The sequence below is a fragment of the Canis aureus genome, chromosome 11, assembly GCF_053574225.1.
Source record: "Canis aureus isolate CA01 chromosome 11, VMU_Caureus_v.1.0, whole genome shotgun sequence".
Lineage (NCBI taxonomy): Eukaryota > Metazoa > Chordata > Mammalia > Carnivora > Canidae > Canis > Canis aureus.
In genome coordinates this window covers 19,642,460-19,661,643 of record NC_135621.1, presented here as the reverse complement: position 1 = coordinate 19,661,643, position 19,184 = coordinate 19,642,460, and the positions used below count along the sequence as shown (strand labels likewise).

Here is a 19,184-nt window from a genome sequence, read left to right as displayed (position 1 = left end):
CTGGCGGCCGGAGGACCGCCGTGCAGCGGAGCGGCGCCCAGCCCACCAACGAGAAGGGCCCGCGCGGGCCAGAGCGGCCGGAGCCAGGAGGCGGAACTTCCGGGGAGGTCGGTCAGGCGGGGGTCGGGGCTTCCGGGGGTGCCGCTCGGACGGGCGTGGCGCGCAGGCGGGGGGACCCTGTCCCGGCGGCTCTCGCCGCTCGCGTCAGGGCCAACACCTGCCGTCGTCGGCTCGGATTCCAGCCGGGTCGGGACGTTGCCCCGCGATGCCGGGTGTCTGCCTGTGGTCCCCCGCGGGGTCGTGTCCGCAGCCCCCCGCGTCGTGACTCCGTGGGCCTGCCCGCCGACCCCCCGGAGCCCCCGAGGCTGGGGCGGCACCTGCGCGCAGTCTGGGCCACGACCGCCAGGTCCCCGCGGCTTCCCGGAGTGCGGGGCCTGCTGGGGGCCCGGTGCCCCGGGTCGCCGCGGCGGATGGGGCTCGTGATGTGCGTGCGCCTGTCCGAATCCCGGCCCAAAGCTGGTCACGTGCGCGCAGAATGAGGGACGTGCTGTGATGGGCCACGACCATCCTCTGCAGTGACCCCCGCCCTTGAACCTAAGGCGCCCCTGTTCCGAAGCTGACAGCGATGCGCCACTGAGTGTTCCCAAGCATCCCGTTAGGAAGTGTCCGATGCAGAAAAGGTCAGTGAGCTGCACCCCGGCCGCCCAGTCACCTGTTTTACCCTGTGTCCCCGCATCTGTCTCCATCCCTCAAGCCACCTTATTTTTAGATTACGTCCAAAGACAGTTGTAGACATCAGTGCTCTCCCCCACCAAATACTTCAGTGTGTGTATTATTAACCAGTACTTTTTAGTTCAGTTTTTTCTTTTTTTGGGGGGGTGGGAAGTAAAATAAATTTATTTATTTTTAATTAATAATTTTTTATTTATGTATTTATTTTGGAGTAAAATTTACGTGTAGTGAAACGGGTGGGTTTTTTTGTTCGTTTGTTTTTAAAGACTTTATTTATTTATTCATGAGAGACACAGAGCGAGAGGCAGAGACACAGGCAGAGGGAGAAGCAGGCTCCATGTAGGGAGCCCGATGCGGGACTCGATCCCAGGACTCCAGAATCATGTCCTGGGCCAAAGGCAGGCACTCAACCACTGAGCCACCCAGGGATCCCAGAAATAGGTGGTTCTTAGAATCACCATTAACTCAAAGAACTAGCAGGATAAGGAAGGAACAGCGCCATCCCCTCAGGAAGTCCCCTGTTGCCTCTTTTCCAGTCGAGCACCACCACCCTCCACAATTCCATGATTCTTTGCACCACGAGTGACCCTGGTCCAGAACTTCATAAAAGTGGAATCATACAGCGTGAAGTCTTGTGTGTCTGGCTTCTTTCACTCACCGTAATGTGTTTTGTTTTGTTTTGTTTTGTTTGTTTTTAAGGATTTTATTTATTTTGATAGAAAACGAGGCAGCGTAGAAGCAGGAGGAACAGCAGAAGCAGGAGGAGAAGCAGGCTCCCCACTGAGCAGGGAGACGGATGCTGGGCTCAATCCCAGGACCCCGGGATCATGACCTGAGCGGAAGGCAGACGCTTAACAGACTAGGCCACCCAGGCGCCTCCACAATGTTTTTGATATTCATCCATTTTGTGGTGTATTTCCCGAGCTCATCCCTTCTTACTGCAGAGTATGCTTCTTTGTAAGTGTATTACAGTTGTTTATTCATTTATCCTATTGATCCTTTGCATTTCTATACAAATTTTAGTAGTAGCTTATCAATTCCTTTTTTTTTTTTTAACAAAGATTTTGTTTATTAAAGAGAGAGCGCACAGGAGCAGGGGGCGAGGCAGAGGGAGAAGGAGAAGCAGACTCCCCAGTGATTGGGGAGCCAGTTGCGGGGCTCAATCCCAACACCTTGGACTGGATCCCAGGACCCTGGGATCATGGGTGAGCCGAGGGCAGACACTTAACCAATGGAACCATCCATAGCTCATCATTTTCTACAAAAAAACGAAAGAAGACCATGTGCTGAAAATTTCCCAGGAATTGCATTGAATCTACAGATCAATTTAGGGAGAACTGCCATCTCACATTGCTAGTGTTCTATGCATGACGTGGCCATGACATTTCACTCCATTTATTTAGGTCTTCAGTAATTTTTCTTGGCAATGTTTTTGTTCATTGGGAATTGGAGCACACCCAGGTTTGATAATAGGCTAGGAGAGTTCATAGGATTTAGCATGTAGTCATTCTATGTCATTACATTATATCTTTATTTCAGTAAAAGGATACAAAATAAAACCAACAAAGAGAAAGACTCTTGGGGCAAAGTTTCGGGGAGACCAGCCTCCAGGGTCCTTTCTCAGTGGAGTCCCAGAGGAGGCACTTTAAATGTGTCAATGAGTTGTGATAGGATGTGAAATGTTGCCAACCAGGGAAATTCCTTAGAGAAACTTATTGGGAGTTTGTATTTCTTTCCTAAGGCCTCTGTAACAAATTGATACAAACTAGGTGGCTTAAAACAACAGAAACGTATTGTCTTATAGTTTGGGAGGCAGAAGTCAGAAATCAAGCTGTCAGCAGGTTTGGTTCCTTCCCAGGGTTGGGAAAAAGGATTTGTTTCAGGCCTCTGTTAACTTTTGATTGCTGCCTGCAAACCTTGGTTGGATTGTAGGTGTACCATCCTAATCTCTGTTTGTACATCGCCTTCTCCTCTGTGTCTCTTCTTGATTTTTCTTAGAAAAACACCTGTCATTGGATTTAGGACTGCTCTTCCCGTGCCCCCCCCCACCCCCCGAATCAAGGATGATCTCAAGATCCTAACTTAATTACATCTGCAAAGACCCTTTTTCCACAGGTCACGTTGACAGGTTTGGGGTGGATATCTTTAGGGGAAGGAACACCATCCAGCTCCCTACAGGACCAGTCAGATAAGCAGCCCTGGTCCAGTGACTGCCCAAATTCCAGATGCCCAGAAAGAAAATGGGTGGTCAGTAGAAGTCACATTGAGTTTAGACATTATGAGCCCCTCTGATCACTCCTTGGAGTGATGGGAACTCTCCTGAAATCCATGTTCCCAGATGCCCACCAAGGGTTAAGTTGGTAAGCAGGGGCTTTCTATGACTAAGTGGTTAGCCGGCTGCATCAACTCTTTTCTGCACTCCCTTTTTTTGTTAAATTTATTCCTAAGTATTTTATTCATTTTGATACAATTGTGAATGGAATTTTTTCTTTCTTTTTAAAGTATAATTAACATGCAGTATTATGTTAGTTGCAGGTGTACAATATAGTGATTTAACAATCCTATGTATTACTCAGTACTCATCACAATAAGTGTACTCTTAATCACAGTCACCTATTTCACCCATCCACTCACCCACACTTTTCCTGTGAATGGAATATTTTTTCTTAAAAATTCTCAGGGGCACTTGGGTAGTTCAGTCAGTTAAATGTCTGGCTCTTGGTTTTGGTTCAGGTCATGATATTGGAGTCCTGGAGCCCCTTATCAGGTCCTGTACTCAATAGGGGAGTCTGCTTCTCCCTCTCCCTTTGCTCTTCCCCCCCATAAATAAATTTAAAAATCTTTAAAAATTTTTTTCAGATTACTTGTTGCTGGCAAATAGAAGTATAACTGCTGTTTATCTATTGATATATCATCCTCTGACTTCGGTAAACTATTATTTCTAGTAAGGCTTTTTTTTTTTTTAATAGATTCCTTAAGATTTTTTTTTTTTTTTAGGATTTTATTTATTTACAGACAGTGTGTGTAAGAGCAGGGTGGGTGGGCGCTCAATCTCACAACCCCAAGATCATGACCTGAGCCGAAACCAAGAGTTGAACACTTAACCGACTATGCCACCCAAGCGCCCCTTTCCTTATATATATATATTTAAGATTTTATTTACTTATTTTAGAGAAAGAGGGACAGAGCATGGGGGGGAGGGAGGTGCAGAAGGAGAGATAGACTCCCCGCTGAACAGGGAGCTTGATCCCAGGACCCTGAGATCACGACCTGAACCAGAGGCATCTAGATGTCCAAATGACTGAGCCACCTAGGCGCACTGTCCCTTGTGATTTTTTTTTTATGAGTGTCCCTTGTGATTTTTATTTTTTTATTTTTATTTTTATTTTTTTTTTAAAGATTTTATTTATTTATTTATTCATGAAAGACTGAGAGACAGAGAGAGCCAGAAACAAAGGCAGAGGGAGAAGCAGGCTCCATGCACCGGGAGCCCGATGTGGGATTCGATCCCGGGTCTCCAGGATCGCGCCCTGGGCCAAAGGCAGGCGCCAAACCGCTGCGCCACCCAGGGATCCCCCCTTGTGATTTTTAAATAGATAATCATATCATCTGTGAATAAAGGTAATTTTGTTTCTTCCTTTTTTTTTTTTTTTTAGGTTTATTTATTTACTCATGAGAGAGACAGAGATAGAGGCAGAGACACAGGCAAAGGGAGAAGCAGGCACCCTGTGGGGAGCCCAATGTGGGACTCATCCCAGGACCACACCCTGGGCCAAAGGCAGACACTCAACCACTGAGCCACCCAGGCATCCCTCGCTTCTTCCTTTCTAATATGTATGCCTTTAATTTTTTTCTTGCCTTATTGCACTAGCTGGAAACTTTTGTACAATGTAGAAAGATTTCAAATATTTCTTCTATTCCTTGTCTTTCTTTTCCTTCTGGTGTTCTCATCCCATGTCGGGTACACCTTTTGCAGCTGCCCCATCATCGTCTTTGGATGTTCTCTTCTGTGCTTTTCGGATTTTCTCCTTATTTTTCAGGTTTTTTTTTTTAAAGATTTTATTTATTTATTGAGAGAGACAGAGAGGCACAGGCAGAGGGAGAAGCAGGCTCCATGCAGGGAGTCCGACGTGGGACTCCATCCCAGGTCTCCAGGATCATGCCTGGGCTGAAGGCAGCACAAACCGCTGAGCCACCCGGGCTGCCTGGTAGTGATACTTTTTACACGATGCTGAATTTGGTTCTTCATTCATTCTTGCTGATTTGCATGACCATCTTGTGTCATTTCCTTTCAGCTTGAGGAACTATCTTTGGTACTTCCTATAAGGCAGATCCGTCAGAATGAATTTTCTATTTTGTCTGTGAACGTCTTGATCTCACCTTCATTTCCGAGGATTGTATTTTTGGGTATAGAATTTTTTCAGTGACAGGTTTTACTTTTCCTTTGGCACTTTGGATGTGTCATTCTATTGCCTCATGGTCATTGTCCCCTTATGAAATTTCAGCTATTAGTTGTATCATTGTTACCCTTTATGTGATGGGCCATTTTACTCTTGCTGCTTTCATGGTTTCCTGTCATGACATGCAGGAATTTGGTGATGGCATACAGAAGTTCAGATCTCCCTGTGTTTCTCTCATGTGGGCCTATGGATCAGTAGTCTTATGATGCCCTGGCTTCTGTCTGGCTGAAGTGTGGCGGTTCTTGTAGAACAGGATAGGACCACACTTCCTCCTGTTCTGATGGCACTCAGAAGGAAGTGTTTATTTTATTTAAGATTTTATTTTATTTTAAGATGTTATTTATTTATTCATGAGAGACACAGAGAGGGGAAGAGACATGGGCAGAAGGATAGGCAGGCTCCCTGTGAGGAGCCCGATGCAGGACTCGATCCCAGGACCCCGGGGTCACACCCTGGGCTGAAGGCAGATGCTCACCTGCTGAGCCACCCAGGCATCCCCCAAGGTTTTATTATTTTTAAGTAATCTCTGCACCCAATATGGGGATCAAACTCATGACCCTGAGACCAAGACTCATATATTCTTCTGAGCCAGCCAGGTGCCCCTGGGCAGCACTCATTTTACACCACAGTTTTACTTTTTTCAATTTATTGGTGAATAATTTTGCATTTGGTGTTCTTAGAGATAGAATTTATTTTAGTTGATCCTCCTCCTGTGTCAGAAATACTGAATTCAGCTTGGCTCTATTTTCACCATTTTGTGTACACTATAAGGCAGTTTAGAAGAGAAGTCTGTTAGGGAGCCATACATATTAATATCTTAAGAGCAATTACAGAAACAAGGATTGTGGTAGCTCTACATATTTTCTCTTTGCACATTACAGTGGGTTTTTAAAAAAGATTTTGTTTATTCATGAGAGACCCAGAGAGAGGCAGAGACACAGGCAGAGGGAGAAGCAGGCTCCCTGCGGGGAGCCCGATGCAGGACTCGATCCTGGGACCTTGAGATCACAAGCTGAGCTGAAGGCAGATGGTCAACCCCTGAGCCACCCAGGTGCCCCGCACATTACAGTATTTACTTGTCTATACCGAACATTTTCTTCTCTCTCCTTTCCAGTTTTTAAAATAAACAGGTGGTCGGAGGTTATCTATTATTTCACTTTAACATAAGGGCATAAGAGAATACTCAGTGGGACGGAAACAGAATTCAAGGAGTACGAAATGCAGCCAACTGTTGCTATAGGGGCGTCTGTGACTGCAGGTGTGCTCATTATCAATGCTTATTCTTCACCTGTAATAAGGACAGATGCATCTTGTTAGGTGAAAATAAAGTGTTTTGTTGTTTTTTTTTTTTTTCAAAGATTTTATTTATTCATGAGAGACAGAGAGAGAGGAGCAGAGACACAGGCAGAGGGAGAAGCAGGCTCCATGCAGGGGCCCTGATGCGGGACTCGATCCCAGGACCCCGGGGTCACGCCCTGCGCCAAAGGCAGATGCTCAGCCGCTGAACCACCCAGGCATCCCTGTTTTGTTGTTGAGTGGACATTCAAGTATGTTTGAAAGGATGCAAACAGAACCCAACTATCCAGAGGGTTAGACTCTACCTGTTTTCCATTTATGCTTCAGCTCCCAATCCACTTCTGCTTGCTTGCTTGCAATAATGGAGCTGGATCCTAGAAGCATTTCTCTTCTGCCTTTGGCAGGATGTTAGGTTTTGCTGGTAGAGAGTGTGGGAGAGTCCTGGTCTAGGTGTGCATTCTTTTTCTTCTCCCACTGGGCAGCTGCCAGAGCCATAAGTGGGAGACTTGGAGTGGTGTTGCCTCTGTGAATGGCTTCCTACTCAGTTCAGCATCAGGCTGTGGGCAAATTCTCAGGGAATCTCATAGACCCCACCCCCCCAGCAGGAGGCTTTCCAGGCTTAGCTGGCCTGCACCTTGGAGAGCTGTATTCCTGTCCATCAGCCTCTGCTCATATCACCGCTATCCCTGGACAACCCAGGGAATGACTGTTGTCCACTAGGCTGCGGCCACACAACCCAGCAACACAGCATGAATTCCCACCTTGGGGAGGGAACCTCCCTTCCAAGTTATGGAGGGAACTCTGTAGTCAACTTTCTTGACAATAGAGTTCTCTTTACTCCTTTGTAATTCATCTCCTACTATTGGTAATTTTTATTTAATTTTTTATTTTAAAAAATATTCATTCATGAGAGACACAGAGAGAGGTAGAGACGCAGGCAGAGGGAGAAGCTGGCTCCATGCAGGGAGCTCGATGTGGGACTTGATCCCGGGTCTCCAGTATCACACCTTGGGCCAAAGGCAGGCGCTAAACCCCTGAGCCACCCAGGCGTCCCTATTGGTAATTTGTATATCAAACTTTCTGTGAAGTCATTTTATGGTTTCTGTCCTGTTATTGGACGGTGACTACTGACACAAGAAGGAAGAAACCAAGCAGGGAAAGGCTATGAAGTGTGCGTGTGTGCATGTGTGTGTGCAGGCTTGAGATTTGAAGTAGAGGGTCAGGGTAGCCCTCACTGAGAAGGGGACAAGGGAGGAGGATCTAGGAGGTAATTTAGTAAGCATAGCAATGACCAGAGGAAAGCGTGGGTACGAGGGCTGTGGTCGGAGGTCATCATGATCAGAACCCAATGAACTAGGGGCAGTGTATGGAAACGGGAACACATCACATAGAACCTTGTGAGTAACGGCAAGGACTTGGGTTTCTGGCCATGCCAGATGAGGGTTGGGGAGGGACGGGATGGGCTTGTTCTCCTTGGATCTCTCTAGGTGTAAGCTATGCTGCTGGAAGCTGCTCTCTGGCAAGAATGCCAGAACAGAAGCAGGAATGCATTGGGAGGCTGCTGTGTAGGTAAGAGAAACTGGTCTTGGACCCGTGTGTGCTTGTGCAGAGCTGGCCATACTTTTTTTTTTTTTTTTTTTAATATTTTTTTTTTAATTTTTTTATTTATTTATGATAGTCACAGAGAGAGAGAGAGGCAGAGACACAGGCAGAGGGAGAAGCAGGCTCCATGCACCGGGAGCCCGACGTGGGAATCGATCCCGGGTCTCCAGGATCGCGCCCTGGGCCAAAGGCAGGCGCCAAACCGCTGCAGAGCTGGCCATACTTAAAAGTGGAGGGATGGGACGCCTGGATGGCTCAGCACTTAAGCTCTGCTTTCTGCTCAGGGCGTGATCCTGGAGTTCGGGGATTGGGTCCCACATCCGGCTCCCTGAGGGGAGCCTACTCCTCCCTCTGCATGTGTCTCTGCCTCTCTTGAATAAATAAATACATTTTTTTTTTAAGTGGAAGGATTTGCTGATAATTCCAGTGTGGAATCTCAGAGGAGAAGGGTCCAGGCTGACCCCAGGCAGTCTGGCCTGAGCATAGGAAGAACACCGAGATAGAGGATTGCAGGCGCTCACATAGCAGAAAAACCAGTGGGACCATCTCTGGTTGGTCCTCTGGCCCTGATCCCCCTTTCTGCAGCTCAATCTGCTGCGATGGCCTTCGAGGGGCCTTTGCACGGCTGGCAGGGCGTTTCTCCTCTTGGTTGTAGGGCCAATCCATTTTTTTTTTTAAGATTTTATTTATTCATTTCAGAGAGGGAGAAGGAGGAAGAAAAAGGGAAAGAGAATCTGAAGCAGACTGCGCTGAGCGCAGATCCCAACCCGGGGCTGGATCCCCCACCGCGAGGTCACCCCCTGAGGTGAAGCCAAGAGTTGGATGCTCAACTGACTGAGCCAACCCCTGCGCTGAGCGGATGCTTTTTTTTTTTTTTTTTTTTTAGCTCCCAACTCCTGGAAGTTCACCCTGCAGAACTGGCCAGGTGCCTGGCCTGCAGGGTGCCAGGGAAAAGTGCTCAGGCGAGGAGCTCTCCGCAGACGTTCTGCTCTAAGGCCAGCCGAGGGGAAGCCGTGCCTGCGCCGCGCCCTCCCCCCCCCGCCCGCCGCCAAGCCGCTGGCCCGGAGCACGCCGACTTTGGAGGAGAGCCCCCCAGGCCGCCCCGGCCCCGAGCACGTGACGTTGCAGGGGACGCGGTCCGCGAGCTGCAGGTCAGCCAGCCCTCGGGGCTGCACCGCAGCACCGTCCGCGCGGACCCGAGTTAATGAATCTCGTTCGCAGACTGGTTGGCCTGGGTGCTACGCGGCCCCTACTTGAGTATGCGCAGCCCCCCCGAGAACCGCGGGGCACGGGGTCAGGCGCCCCCCGGGTCCGGGAGCAGGGGCCTCTGCGGGGCACACAGGCGCCCGCCGCAGACCCCCGCGTGCCCGGCACTTCGGGGCGCATCCAGGGGCGAGGAGGGGAGGGCCGCCGACGACCCGGAGCCCCCGCCCCAGGTGCGCGGTCCTCACGTCGCCTCTGGCTCCAGCACGGGCGGTTCTGCGGCCGATCAGGCCTCCGGAGCAATCGGTGCTACGTCAGCAGGACGAGCGACCGGAGAAGGCCAGGCCGCCCCGCCCCGCCCCGCCGCGTCCACGTGAGCGCGCGCCCCGCCCCTCAGCCCCGTTCACGTGAGCGAGCGGCCCGCCCAGGTCCGGCCCCGCGCGCCGCGTAGCCCCGCCCCCGCCGCGTCCACGTGAACGCGCGCCCCGCGCCGCCCCGCCGCGCCCACGTGAGCAAGCAGCCCGGCCAGCCCCCGCCGCGCCCACGTGAGCGAGCGGTCCGGCCCCGCCCCGCCCCGCCCCGCCGCGCAGCCCCGCCCCCGCAACGTCTACGTGAGCGCGCGCCCTGCCACGCCACGCAGCCCCGCCCCCGCCGCGCCCACGTGAGCGAGCGCCCCGCCCCCGCCCCGCCGCGCGTCCCCGTGCCAGACGCCGCCACCCGGCGTGCGCGCGCGCTCCCGCCGTCGCCGCCGCCATTTTGGAGCGACCCCCTCGCCGCCCGCGGCCCGAGCCGGTCCAGAGCCGCCGGCCGGCCCGCGCCGTGTCCGTGGGCGCCGTGTCCGTGGGCGCCGCGCCCGGCCGGGCCCATGTGCGTGCGGCTAGCCCCAAGCCGCCCGGGCTTCGCCTCCGCCAGCGCCCTGGCCTCCATCCGGGCCTCCGAGGAGCCGCCGCGACGCCCGGCCCGCGGGGCAGGTGAGTGGGGCCGCCCGCCGCGGCTCTTCCCGGCCGCGCCCGCCCCCCGCCAGTGGTCACGCGGCCCGTGTGCCCTCCCGTGGGCCGCCCTCCCGGCGGGCGCCCCAGGGCGCTGTCCACTGCACGGCGTCCACCTGTCAGTGTCCGGCGCGCTGTTGCCCCCGCAGGGGTCCCCGCTCGGCCCCGCTCCTTCCCGAGGCGGTGGCCGCCTGCCCCCGGCGCCGCTGCCTCGCAATCCGTGTCCCTGTGTCCTGACCCCCAAGTGCTCTCCTCCTCCGAGAGTCGTGCGCGTCGGTGCCCCGGGCAGTGTCCCCCCTCCCCAGCCCCCTCCGCCCGCACCTCCTCGCGGCCGTTCCGCTCCGCGCCTGCCTGTGCGGTGGCGGCCCGAGCCGTAGAGCCCTAGCTCGGCGGTGCTCTATCCCGGCGGTGCTCTACTTCCTCGAGGTGCCCCCAGCGCCCGGCGGTGCCCTAACCCCCCGTGGTGCCTTAACCCTGGCAGTGCTCTACCCCGCCCCCGCGATGCCCCCAGCCCCCGGCGGTGCTCTACCCTGTTGCGGTGCCCCCGGCCCCCGGCGGTGCCCTAACCGCCCGTGGTGCCTTAACCCCGGCGGTGCCCTAACCCCGGGGCAGTGCTCTACCTCGTCCCCGCGATGCCCCCAGCCCCCAGTGGTGCCCTAACACTCGGCGGTGCCCACCCTACCTGTTGCCCACTGTCGTCACCGCCTTGCTCCTCCTCCTGTCGCCCGTGTGGCTTCAGAGCCCCCGGGCGTCCCCGGCCACCGTCCCTGTGTCCCCGCCCGCACGTGCCCTACTGGCCCCCTTGCCGGCCCCCACCGGCCCTGGGGTGTCCTCCACACACCCCCGCCTGCCGCTCTGTCCTTGCAGCCTGGCAGCAGCGCCCACCCACTTGTTACTGACAGCCCTTGGCCCTTCTGCTTGGTGCCCCTCCCGCTTCCGTCGCTGCCCACCTGCTCCGTCCCTGTGGCCTCACAGTGCTGGAGCCCTCACGGACACGCAGCCGTTCCCTCTGGTCCACGTCCCTTGCTTTCTGGTGGCTCTTCCATTTTGGCCTTTCTGACTCCCTATGGCGGGGCTCTGGGCAGTGAGAAGCAGCCAGGTGTGGGAAGAGTTGGGACGGTGGTGGATGTTCTCCAGGAACCTGCATCAGACCGGGAGGGGTTGGGGGAGGTGGCTAGGAGCCAGGTGGGCCGTGGACCTGACTGTCCGCTCTTCCCTGCGGGCTGTGAGCCTGCGATGGATGAGGAGCTGGGGTGCCCACAGAGGGGGAGAGGGGAGACGGGAGGTGTTGGCAGTGGGTGTGGTTGGGGCTTAGACCTTGAGGCCCCCTTAGAGATTTTGAAGGCAGAGCTCGGGGACTTGCAGAGAGATTAGAAGAGGGCGTGAGGTTCTGGGCTTCTCGGTGGCACTGCTCACTGGGTTGGGGCCACAGGGGAGGGCGGCAGGAGCAGGGTGGTGTTCCAGGTTGGAAGTGGAAAGTAAGGCTTTGTCTTGGCTCCAAGTAGTGGGAGAAGTCTGACATATCCAAGGGGCATTAGCAAGAAGGTATCTCGCAGAAGAATCTGGAGCCCAGAGGAGAGCTCCTGCCGCGGGTGTGGCGACCTCAGCACAGGGGTGACGGCAGCGGATGCACAGAGATATGCAGTGTGTGCTGCTCCTTGGAGTGCTATGTGTGAACTGTTTGTCCTCACAAGAACTCTGGGGTGTAGGAACTATTATCACCCATTTTGCAGGTGAAGAACAGGTATACAACAAATAGATGGTTGACTGAGGATTTATATCTCAGCCGGCTGACTAAACCTCCTCTCCTCCCTTTTCGTTGGGTAAGGAAAAGGCTACCTTTCAAAATACTGTAAGTTTTTGAATAATAATGGTAGGTGATTGTATATCAGACTTTTTTGTGGACACACATGCATGTGTTCCAGTAAAGCTTTATTTAGGAAAACAAGCCCAGGAACTTTTTAAAGTGTGTTACAAGGGACTGACGCTTGGGTGGCTCAGTGGTTGAGCATCTATCTGCCTTGGGCTCAGGTGGTGACCCCGGGGTCCCGGGATGGAACCCCTCATTGGGCTCCCTGCAGGGAGCCTGCTTCTCCCTCTGCCTGTGTCTCTGCCTCTGTTCTGTGTGTCTCTTGTGAATAGATGAATAAAATCTTTTAAAAAGAAGTAAAGAAGTAAAGAAGTAAGATGGTATATGTAACATTATTACTTTTTTAAGATTTTATTTACTTATTCATGAGACACAAAGAAGCAGAGACACAGGCAGAGGGAGAAGCAGGCTCCATGCAGGGAGCCCGATGCGGAACTCGATCCCAGGACCCCAGGATCACACCCCTGGGCTGAAGGCGGCACTAAACCACTGAGACATCCAGGGGCTCTTTAACAGACATTTTAAAAAATTAATTTATTTCTTTACTCATGAGAGACACCCACGGGGAGAGAGAGAGGCAGAGACACAGGCAGAGGGAGAAGCAGGCTCTGTGCAGAGAGTGCAGGGAACTGGACGTGGGGCTCGATCCCAGGACTCCAGGATCACGGCCTGGGCCGAAGGTGGCGCTAAACTGCTGAGCCCCCTGGGCTGCCCCATAACAGACATTTAGATGTAAAGTGGGTACATGATTTGCACAGAATTTACTATAAACCAGTGCGAAATTTTCTGTTTTGACATCTAAACCAGTAAGCATTTAGGTCCCCCCCCCCTCAACCCCGCTGCCTGACTCCTAAGCATTTACTTCCTAAAACAACTTAATGACTTAGTCTTAACATTTTTGTTAATATGTGAGGATACTGAAGCACAAGTTAAGGAATGTCCCCAAGGTCACAATAAATAAACGGGAGACCCAGGACTCAGCTCAGGTGGTCAGACTCTAGAGCTTGTGCTTTCCACTCTCCCCTCCTGTGGGTGGCTCATCCACAGGGTAACCTGCAGTAGGTATGTGAAGTGGGTCTCGTTCTCACAGCATTTCTCAAGCATCCCCAGCCATCCTCTTGGAAATCATGTCATATGGACATGGACATCAAGCAGCCTTCTTTTTAACACAAAATGTACAATCTTTTATTTCTTTATTTAAAAAAAAGATTTTATTTATTTATTCACGAAAGAGGCAGAGACATAGGCAGAGGGAGAAGCCATCTCCTTGTAGGGAGCCTTATGTGGGACTCAATCCTGGGATCCTGACCTGAGCCAAAGACAGCCGCTCAACCCCTGAGCCACCCAGGTGCCCCTCTTTTATTTCTTTTGTTCGTTTTTAAAGATTTTATTTATTCATGAGAGAGAATGGCAGAGACATAGGCAGAGGGAGAAGCAGGCTCCATGCAGGGAGCCCGATGTGGGACTCGATCCTGGGTCTCCAGGACCACACCATGAGCCTAAGGCAGGCGCTAAACCACTGAGCCACCCAGGGATCCCAATTTCTTTAAAAAATATTATGAGGCGCCTGGGTGGCTCAGATGGTTAAGTGTTTGCCCGGCTTACGTTGTGATTCTGGGTCCTGGAATCAAGCCCACGTTGGGCTCCTTGCTCAGTGGGGAGTCTGCTTCTCTCTCCTGCCCCTTCCCCCACTGGGTGCACTTGCATGCACTCTCTTTCTCTGCTTTCTCAAATCTTTGAAAAAAATTCCACTACTAAAAATTACTGAATTTTTTATATCCAATGAAATGCGTAGATCTTAAACATATGTTTGATGAATTTTGAAAAATGTGTACACCAGTGTGTCCATCACTCATGTCAAGATATAGAACATTTTTGTCATCCTCAAAGCTTCCTTGTGTCCCTTTTCAGTTACTACAACCAACCTCCAAATCCTGAGGCAACCATTGTTCTGCTTTCTGTCATTATAGATTAATTTTACAGGTTCTCCAACTTCATATGAAAGAAATCATAAAGTGTATGGTATGCTCTTTTGTGTCTGTCTTCTTTTGCTCAATGTCATGCTTTTGAGATTTGTTTATTTACTTTTTAAGTAATTTCCGTGTCCAGTGTGGGGCTAACTCACGACTCTGTGATCAAGAGTTTCACACTCCACCAACTGAGCTAGTCAGGTGCCCCTTGAGATTCATTGATTTAAATGCCTGTATCTGTAGTTTGTGCTTTTTATTTTAGTATTCATTTGTATGAAAATTTATTTCTTTTTCTATTGATGGATACTTGGATTGCTTTCACTTTTTGGCTCTCATGACTAAAGTTAAGATTCTCATGCATGTTTTTTGTGGATATGTAGTATTTCTTTTGGGTAAATATTTAGGAGTGGAATTGCTGGGTCATACTATAGATATATGTTTAACTTTTTTAGAACCTACCAAACTATTTTCCAAACTGGTAACCGTTTTACACACCCACCACACCAGCAGTGTATGCGAGTTCCAGTTTTTCCACATTTGTGCCAGTCCTTGGTATTGTCAGTCTTTTTAATTTTAGCTATTTAGGTGGTAGTGATAATCTCACTGTGGTTTTAATTTGCTTTTTTCTGATGAATAATGATGGTGAACAACTGTTTGGTTTTGGTGAACAATTTTTAAGATTTTATTTTAGAGGGATCCCTGGGTGGCGCAGCGGTTTGGCGCCTGCCTTTGGCCCAGGGCGCGATCCTGGAGACCCGGGATCGAATCCCACGTCGGGCTCCCGGTGCGTGGAGCCTGCTTCTCCCTCTGCCTGTGTCTCTGCCTCTCTCTCTCTCTCTCTCTCAATGTGTGTGTGACTATCATAAATAAATAAAAATTAAAAAAAAAAAAAAAAAAAAAAAGATTTTATTTTAGAGACTGTGCATGTGCTCTTGCAAGTGCTTTGGAGGGAGGGACAGAGGAGGAGGGAGAGGGACAAGCAGACTCCATGCTGAACTGGAGCCGTGGCATGGGCCTCCATCTCATGAGATCATGACCCGAGCAGATATCAAGAGTCAGATGCTTAATGACTGCCACCCAAGCGCCTTGGTAAACAACGTTTTGTATGCTAGTTGGCTACTTATATTTTTCTTGTGAAGTGTGAGGTTTTTTTATCCACTCTTTATTGGATTGTTTGTTTTTTAAATATTTTTATTTATTTATTTATTTAGAGTGCATGTTCGAGTGGGGGTAGGGACAGAGGGAAAGAGAGAGACTTTGTGTTAAGTGTGGAGCCCAACATAAGCTGATCCCGTGACCCCACAAGCTGAAACCAAGAGTCCGATGCCCAATCGACTAAGCCCCCTGCTCCAGGTGCCCAGGATTGTTTTTTGTTGTTGTTCATTTTAAGAGTTAAAAAATGTGCATATGCTGATATAAGTTCTTTATGATGTATTTGTGTATAAGGAGTCCATTTTTTTTAAAGATTTTATTTATTTATTCATAGAGACACAGAGAGAGAGAGAGAGAGGCGCAGAGACACAGGCAGAGGGAGAAGCAGGCTCCATGCAGGGAGCCCGATGTGGGGACTCGATCCCAGGTCTCCAGGACCACACCCCAGGCTGCAGGCAGCGCTAAACCACTGCGCCACTGGGGCTGCCCAAGGAGTCCATTTTTTTTCTATTTTATGATTTGCCCTTTTTTCGTTTCTTAAAATTTTATTTACTTTCAGGGACGGCTGGGTAGCTCAATGGTTGAGCATCTGCCTTCAGCTCAGGTTGTGATCTTGGGGTCCTGGGATGAGTCCCACATCAGGCTCCCCCTGCAGGGAGCCTGTGTCTCTGCCTCTGTGTATCTCATGAATAAATAAATAAAATCTTTAAAAATTTTTTTTAATTTACTTTTTTTGGAAGTAATCTCTGTACACAACATGGGGCTCAAACTCATGATCCAATATCAAGAATTGCATGCTCTGGGGATCCCTGGGTGGCTCGGCGGTTTGGCGCCTGCCTTTGGCCCAGGGTGCGATCCTGGAGTCCTGGGATCGAGTCCCGCGTCGGGCTCCTGGCATGGAGCCTGTTTCTTCCTCTGCCTCTCTCTCTCTCTGTGTCTATCATAAATAAATGAATAAATCTTTAAAAGAAAAAAATTGGCTACCCCAAGTTTCTTTAAAAAAAAAAAAAAAAAGGAATTGCATACGCTATTAATTGAACCAGTCAGGCACCTCTTGCTTGTTTTTTTCTTTTCTTTTTTTTTTTTTAAAGGTTTTATTTATTCATGAGAATACACAGAGAAGAGAGAGAGGCAGAGACACAGGCAAAGGGAGAAGCAGGCTTCACGCAGGGAGCCCGACGTGGGACTCGATCTTTTTTCTTAATGATGTATTGTGATGAACAGAAAATTTTAATTTGGTTGAGGTAAAAAAAGTTTGTCAATATATTTTTTTACATTTATTATTATATTTAGTAATCTCTACATCTGATGTGGGGCTTAAACTTACAACCCCAAGATCAGGAGTGGTATTCTCCTGAGCCAGCCAGGTGGCCTATCAGTATTTTTTTTTTTTTTTAATGTTTATTATGTGTTCTAACAAATTTTTGCCTGCACCCAGTGTTGTGAAGACATTGTCTTTTTCTTTTTCTTTTTTTAAAATTTATTTATTTGAGAGAGAGCACAAGTGAACGAGTGCACAAGTGGGAGGGGCACAAGAGGGAGAGAATCCCAAGTGGACTCTGCCCTGAGCATGGCTCCATATCACAACCGTGAGCTCACAACCTGAGCTGAAACTAAGAGTTGAACGCTTAACTATTTCATCTAAGTGTCCCCCTTCTTTTTTGTAAAAGTTATTTATTTTTTTTAAAGATTTTTTTTTTAAGATTTTATTTTTAAATAATTTCTACATCCAACTTGGGGCTTGAACTTGCAACCCTGAGGTCAAGAGTCACACGTCCAGTGAGGCACCCCTGTAAAAGTTGTATAGTGGTAGTTTTGTATTTTGGTTTATGATTCACTGTTTTCTTTTTAACATCTTTATTGCAATTCAATTGATGTACAATAAACCACACATTTTTTTTAAAAGATTTCATTTATTCATGAGAGAGGCAGAGATACAGGCAGAGGGAGAAGCAGGCTCCATGCAGGGAGCCGGATGCGGGACTCGATCCCAGGACCCCGGGATCACGCTGTGAGCCAAAGGCAGATGCTCAACTGCTGAGCCACCCAGGCGTCCCCACACATGTTTAAAATGTAAAATTTGGTTACTTTGACCTCTGTATACCTGTGAAATCATCACTGCAGTATAGTGAACATATAGTATAATCATGCCCCAGATTACCTCATATCCTTTTGGGAACCCTCCATCTTACCCTTTCCTGCTTCTCCAAGCACATACTGATCTCCTTTCTGAATGATCCTTCTTGCATTATTTTTTATTACTTTATTTTATTTTATTTTATTTTATTTTCTTGCATTATTTTTTAATGTGAGGTGAAATCAGGATACATCCCCCACCTCCCATATGGGTTATATAATCATTCTAGCATCATGTTAGGGAGCCTTTGTTATAAATTAATTAAACATGTGTGCAAGCTTATTTCTGGGCTTTCTGTTATGATTTGTTGGTGTATTTTTCTATCCTCTGCCAGCACTGTGTTGTCTTAATTACTGTTATTTAACGGTAAGTCTTGAAATCAGGTAGTATAAGTCCTTCATTTTTATTTCTCTACAAAATTGTCTTGCCAGCTTTAGAATAAGCTCTTCAGTGTGTACAGAAATTTTTGTCATAAGTTTGGTTGGGATTACATTGACTCTGTAGATCAATTTTAGAATTGAAGAATTAACATAGAGTCTTCTGTGCAGATGGTATATCCATTTATTTAAATCTTGCATTTTTCTCAGCATGCTGTATACTTTTAGTGTGAAGATATACTTTTTTTGCTGAGTATATTTGTAGGTGTTTGATATTTTTGCTTGTTTAAAACATTTTCTATTTATTTATTTTTAAGGTTTTTTTTTTTTTAAAGATTTTATTAATTTATTCATGATAGTCACAGAGAGAGAGAGAGAGAGGCAGAGACACAGGCAGAGCAAGAGCAGGCTCCATGCAGGGAGCCCGACATGGGATTCGATCCCTGGTCTCCAGGATCGCGCCCTGGGCCAAAGGCAGGTGCCAAACCGCTGCGCCACCCAGGGATCCCCATTTTAAAGGTTTTTATTTATTTTTAAGTAATCTACACCCAGCGTGGGGCTCAAACCCACAACTCTGAGATCAAGAGTCACATGCTCCACCGACTGAGCCAGCTAGGCATCCTATTTTCTTCTTCTTCTTCTCTTCAATTGTTTGTTGTTAACATACAAAAACAGTTGGTTTATGTATACTGATCATGTATCCTGCAATGTTGCTTGAGTCATTTATCAGTTCTCATAGTGGGTTTGTATATTCCTTTGGATTTTTTACCTATATAGTCAGAGTTTGAAGACAGTTTTACTTTTCCTTTCTTTTTTTTTTTTAAATGATTTTTTTAAAATTTTTATTTATTTATGAGTCATAGAGAGAGAGAGAAGCAGAGACATAGGCAGAGGGAGAAGCAGGCTCCATGCACCGGGAGCCTGACGTGGGATTCGATCCCAGGTCTCCAGGATCACGCCCTGGGCCAAAGGCAGGCGCTAAACCACTGCGCCACCCAGGGATCCCTCCTTTTTTGTTTTAATACCTTTCATTTTTCTTGCTTTATTGTACTAGCTAGAACTTCTAATACAATGTTGAATGAAGTAATGATAGTGGGCCTTCAATGGTTGAGGAAGTTACTTTCTAGCCCTATTTTGTGGATTCTTTTTCCTTTTTTGACTAAAAAGGGTGTTGGATTTTGTCAAAAGCCTCTTCTGCATGTATTGAGGTTATCTGATTTCTGCCCTTTATCCTGTCAATATGGTGTGTTATATTAATTGATTTTCAGATGTTAAAGCAACTTTGCAGTCTTAGATAAGTCCCATTGGTGTGGTGTATAATGCACATATAAAGTGGCTGGATGTAGTTTGCTAGTTTTTTATTTATTTATTTATTTTTTTTTTTTTGAGAGTTTCT

At 48.9% G+C, this 19,184-nt stretch overlaps 1 protein-coding gene and 1 long non-coding RNA gene across 7 annotated transcripts in view; both read left to right on the top strand.

Annotated features, from left to right (window-relative positions):
• Positions 1 to 123: 123 nt before the first annotated feature.
• On the top strand, positions 124 to 6,538 carry LOC144323487 (uncharacterized). Of its 3 annotated transcripts, none has more exons than XR_013388905.1 (3): positions 124 to 680; positions 1,432 to 1,689; positions 4,389 to 6,538. It is a non-coding gene; the product is annotated as an uncharacterized LOC144323487 (long non-coding RNA). The 3 variants fall into 3 exon arrangements; XR_013388904.1 differs by lacking the exon at positions 4,389 to 6,538 and adding an exon at positions 1,810 to 3,680 and having other exon boundaries at positions 125 to 680; XR_013388903.1 differs by lacking the exon at positions 4,389 to 6,538 and adding an exon at positions 1,794 to 3,680 and having other exon boundaries at positions 125 to 680.
• A 3,571-nt stretch (positions 6,539 to 10,109) lies between these two features.
• The window catches only part of PPP6R2 (protein phosphatase 6 regulatory subunit 2), an 83,694-nt gene continuing 74,619 nt past the window's right edge, over positions 10,110 to 19,184 (top strand). For 2 of the 4 annotated variants that reach the window (XM_077913972.1, XM_077913966.1), the window contains exon 1: positions 10,110 to 10,264. The gene's annotated coding sequence lies outside the window, so the exon portion shown is untranslated. Of the gene's footprint in view, positions 10,265 to 12,015; positions 12,135 to 19,184 lie in introns of all 4 variants that reach the window. The other 2 variants (XM_077913973.1, XM_077913974.1) reach the window with 2 other exon arrangements.